This window comes from Arachis hypogaea, chromosome 5, assembly GCF_003086295.3.
Source record: "Arachis hypogaea cultivar Tifrunner chromosome 5, arahy.Tifrunner.gnm2.J5K5, whole genome shotgun sequence".
Taxonomy (NCBI): Eukaryota; Viridiplantae; Streptophyta; class Magnoliopsida; order Fabales; family Fabaceae; genus Arachis; species Arachis hypogaea.
In genome coordinates this window covers 27,396,569-27,401,753 of record NC_092040.1, presented here as the reverse complement: position 1 = coordinate 27,401,753, position 5,185 = coordinate 27,396,569, and the positions used below count along the sequence as shown (strand labels likewise).

Genomic DNA, 5,185 nt, shown 5'->3' with positions numbered 1-5,185 from the left:
TATATGATGAAAAAGTTTTTGCGAAGATGGTGCACGGAATTGTGATCATCAATGGCGCCATCAACATGGTACGCTCAATTGCAATCTCAACTCTTTATCACAACTTCGCACAACTAACCAGTAAGTGCACTGGGTCGTCCAAGTAATAAACCTTACGCGAGTAAAGGTCGATCCCACGAAGATTGTTGGTATGAAGCAAGCTATGGTCATCTTGTAAATCTCAGTCAGGTGGATTCAAATGGTTATGGAGGATTAATGATTAAAACATAAAATAAAGATAGAGATTCACATCACGGCTATTCAGCTATCGGTTCTCGATCATGTCGGAATAGAATCCAGTGATTCTTTTGCGTCTGTCACTAACGCCCCACAATCGCGAGTTTGAAGCTCGTCATAGTCATTCAATCTTTGAATCCTACTCAGAATACCACAGACAAGGTTTAGACCTTCCGGATTCTCTTGAATGCCGCCATCAATTCTAGCTTATACCACGAAGATTCCGATTAAGGGATCCAAGAGATATCCACTCAATCTAAGGTAGAACGGAGGTGGTTGTCAGGCGCACGTTCATAGGTGAGAATGATGATGAGTGTCACGGATCATCACATTCATCAAGTTAAGGAACAAGTGATATCTTAGAACAAGAATAAGCTGAATTGAATAGAAGAACAATAGTAATTGCATTAATACTCGAGGTACAGCAGAGCTCCACACCTTAATCTATGGTGTGTAGAAATTCCACCGTTGAAAATACATAAGAACAAGGTCTAGGAATAGCCGAAAGGCCAGCCCCCATGATCTAAGATAGCATAAGACTACTCAAAGGTAGCTACCCAGATGTCTAATACAATAGCAAAAGGTCCTATTTGTAGAGAACTAGTAGCTTAGGGTTTACAAAGATGAGTAAATGACATAAAAATCCACTTCCGGGCCCACTTGGTGTGTGCTTGGGCTGAGCATTGAAGCATTTTCGTGTAGAGACTCTTCTTGGAGTTAAACGCCAGCTTTTGTGCCAGTTTGGGCGTTTAACTCCCATTCTTGTGCTAGTACCGGCGTTTTACGCCAGAATTCTTGAGCTGACTTGAAACGCCTGTTTGGGCCATCAAATCTCGGGAAAAGTATGGACTATTATATATTGCTGGAAAGCCCAGGATGTCTACTTTCCAACGCAGTTGATAACGCGCCAATTGGGCCTCTTTAGCTTCAGAAAATCCACTTCGAGTGCAGGGAGGTCAAAGTCTAACAGCATCTGCAGTCCTTTTCAGCCTCTGAATCAGATTTTTGCTCAGGTCCCTCAATTTCAGCCAGAAAATACCTAAAATCACAAAAAACCACACAAACTCATAGTAAAGTCTAGAAAAGTGAATTTTAACTAAAAACTAATAAAAATATAATAAAAACTAACTAAAACATACTAAAAACAATGCCAAAAAGGGTATAAATTATCCGCTCATCACAACACCAAACTTAAATTGTTGCTTGTCCCCAAGCAACTGAAGATCAAACAAGATAAAAAGAAGAGAATATGCAATGAATTCCAAAAACATCTATGAAGATCAGTATTAATTAGAAGAGCGGTGCTTTTAGCTTTTTGCCTCTGAACAGTTTTGGCATCTCACTTTTTCCTTTGAAATTCAGAATGATGGGCTTCTATAGGAACTCAGAATCCAGATAGTGTTATTGATTCTCCTAGTTAAGTATAATGATTCTTGAACATAGCTACTTTATGAGTCTTGGCTGTGGCCCAAAGCACTTTGTCTTCCAATATTACCATCGAATACATACATGCCACTGACACATAACTGGGTGAACCTTTTCAGATTGTGACTCAGCTTTGCTAGAGTCCCCAATTAGAGGTGTCCAAGGTTCTTAAACACACTCTTTTTGCCTTGGATCACAACTTTATTTTTTTCTTTTTCTTTTCCCCTTTTTTCGTTTTTTTTTTTTGTATCCACTGCTTTTTCTTTCTTCAAGAATCATTTTTATGATTTTTCAGATCCTCAGTAACATGTCTCCTTTTTCATCATTCTTTCAAGAGCCCACATTCATGAACAAAAAATTCAAAAGACATATGCACTGTTCAAGCATACATTCAGAAAACAAAGTATTGCCACCACATCAAAATAATTAATCTGTTATAAAATTCAAAATTCATGCAATTCTTCTCCTTTTCAATTAAGAACATTTTTCATTTAAGAAAGGTGATGGATTCATAGGACATTCATAACTTTAAGGCATAGACACTAAGACACTAATGATCATGTAATAAGACACAAACATAGATAAACATAAGCATAAAAATTCGAAAAACAGGAAATTAAAGAACAAGGAGATTAAAGAACGGGTCCACCTTAGTGATGGCGGCTTGTTCTTCCTCTTGAAGACCTTAGGTGGGGTTTTATGAAGGATGGATGTGAGTGGTGAAGAGAATAGTGTGATTTGATAGGTGAAGGGTTTTTGGGGAAGAGGTGTTGAGGTGATTGGTGAATGGGTGAAGAGGAGAGAGAGTGGTGGGGTAGGTGGGGATCCTGTGGGGTCTACAGATCCTGAGGTGTCAAGGAAAATTCATCCCTGCACCAAGTGACGAGCAAAAATGCTCCTTCTGCCAATTCTGGCGTTAAACGCCGGGCTGGTGCCCATTTCTGGCATTTAACGCCAGCTTCTTGCCCCTTCCTGGCGTTTAACGCCAGTCTGGTGCCCCTTTCTGGCGTTAAACGCCCAGAATGGTGCCAGACTGGGCGTTAAACGCCCATTTGCTGCCCTTACTAGCGTTTAAACGCCAGCAGGTTTTTCTCCAGGGTGTGCTGTTTTTCTTTCTGTTTTTGCTTTTTCAATTGATTTTGTGACTTCCCATGATCATCAACCTATAGAAAACATAAAATAACAATGGAAAATAGATAAATATAACATTGGGTTGTCTCCCAACAAGCGCTTCTTTAATGTCAGTAGCTTGACAGTGGGCTCTCATGGAGCCTCATAGATACTCAGAGCAATGTTGGAACCTCCCAACACCAAACTTAGAGTTTGAATATGGGGGTTCAACACCAAACTTAGAAGTTGGTTGTGGCCTCCTAACACCAAACTTAGAGTTTGACTGTGGGGGCTCTGTTTGACTCAGTTTTGAGAGAAGTTCTTCATACTTCCTCTCCATGGTTACAGAGGGATATCCTTGAGCCTTAAACACAAAGGATTCTTCATTCACTTGAATGATCAATTCTCCTCTGTCAACATTAATCACAGCCTTTGCTGTGGCTAGGAAGGGTCTGCCAAGGATGATGGATTCATCCATGCACTTTCCAGTCTCTAGGACTATGAAATCAGCAGGGATGTAATGGTCTTCAATTTGTACCAAAACATCCTCTACAAGTCCATAAGCTTGTTTTCTTGAGTTGTCTGCCATCTCTAGTGAGATTCTTGCAGCTTGTACCTCAAAGATCCCTAGCTTCTCCATTACAGAGAGAGGCATGAGGTTTATGCTTGACCCTAGGTCACACAGAGCCTTCTTGAAGGTCATGGTGCCTACTGTACAAGGTATTGAGAACTTCCCAGGGTCCTGTCTCTTTTGAGGTAATTTCTGCCTAGTCAAGTTATCCAGTTCTTTGGTGAGCAAAGGGGGTTCATACTCCCAAGTCTCATTATCAAATAACTTGTCATTTAGCTTCATGATTGCTCCAAGGTATTTAGCAACTTGCTCTTCAGTGACATCTTCATCCTCTTCAGAGGAAGAATACTCATCAGAGCTCATGAATGGCAGAAGTAAATCCAATGGAATCTCTATGGTCTCAGTGTGAGCCTCAGATTCCCATGGTTCCTCATTAGGGAACTCATTGGAGGCCAGTGGACGTCCATTGAGGTCTTCCTCAGTGGCGCTCACTGCCTCTTCCTCCTTTCCAAATTCGGCCATGTTGATGGCCTTACACTCTCCTTTTGGATTCTCTTCTGTATTGCTTGGAAGAGTACTATGAGGGATTTCAGTAACTTTCTTATCAGCTGACCCACTTGTGCCTCTAAGTTTCTAATGGAGGACCTTGTTTCAGTCATGAAACTTTGAGTGGTTTTGATTAGATCAGAGACCATGGTTGCTAAGTCAGAGTGGCTCTGCTTAGAATTCTCTGTCTGTTGCTGAGAAGATGATGGAAAAGGCTTGCCATTGCTAAACCTGTTTCTTCCACCATTATTATTGTTGAAACCTTGTTGAGGTCTCTATTGATCCTTCCATGAGAGATTTGGGTGATTTCTCCATGAAAGATTATAGGTGTTTCCATAGGGTTCTCCCATGTAATTCACCTCTTCCATTGAAGGGTTCTCAGGATCATAAGCATCTTCTTCAGATGAAGCATCCTTAGTACTGCCTGGTGCAGCTTGCATTCCAGACAGACTTTGAGAAATCATATTGACTTGCTGAGTCAATATTTTGTTCTGAGCCAATATGGCATTTAGAGTATCAATCTCAAGAACACCTTTCTTCTGATTCGTCCCATTGTTCACAGGATTCCTTTCAGAAGTGTACATGAATTGGTTAGTTTGCAACCATTTCAATGAGTTCTTGAGCTTCTGTAGGCGTCTTCTTCAGATGAAGAGATCCTCCAGCAGAGCTGTCCAATGACATCTTGGACAGTTCAGACAGATCATCATAGAAGATGCCTATGATGCTCCATTCAGAAAGCATGTCAGAAGGACACTTTCTGATCAATTGTTTATATCTTTCCCAAGCTTCATAGAGGGATTCACCTTCCTTCTGTCTGAAGGTTTGGACTTCCACTCTAAGCTTACTCAATTTTTGAAGTGGAAAGAACTTTGCCAAGAAGACATTGACTAGCTTTTCCCAAGAGTTTAGGCTTTCTTTAGGTTGTGATTCCAACCATATCCTAGCTCTGTCTCTTACAGCAAAAAGGAATAGCATAAGTTTGTAGACCTCAGGGTCAACCCCATTAGTCTTGACAGTGTCACAGATTTGCAAGAACTCAGCTAAAAACTGATGAGGATCTTCCAATGGAAGTCCATGAAACTTGCAATTCTGTTGCATTAGAGAAACTAATTGAGGCTTAAGCTCAAAGTTGTTTGCTCCAATGGCAGGGATAGAGATGCTTCTCCCATAGAAGTCGAGAGTAGGTGCAGTAAAGTCACCCAGCACCTTCCTTGCATTGTTGGCATTGTTGTTGTTTTTGGCTGCCATGTCTTCTTC

At 40.9% G+C, this 5,185-nt stretch overlaps 1 non-coding gene across 1 annotated transcript; it reads left to right on the top strand.

Moving 5' to 3' along the window:
- Positions 1-4,663: 4,663 nt before the first annotated feature.
- On the top strand, positions 4,664-4,771 carry LOC112804409 (small nucleolar RNA R71). The gene has a single exon (XR_003203018.1). It is a non-coding gene; the product is annotated as a small nucleolar RNA R71 (small nucleolar RNA).
- The last annotated feature ends 414 nt before the right edge of the window (positions 4,772-5,185 follow it).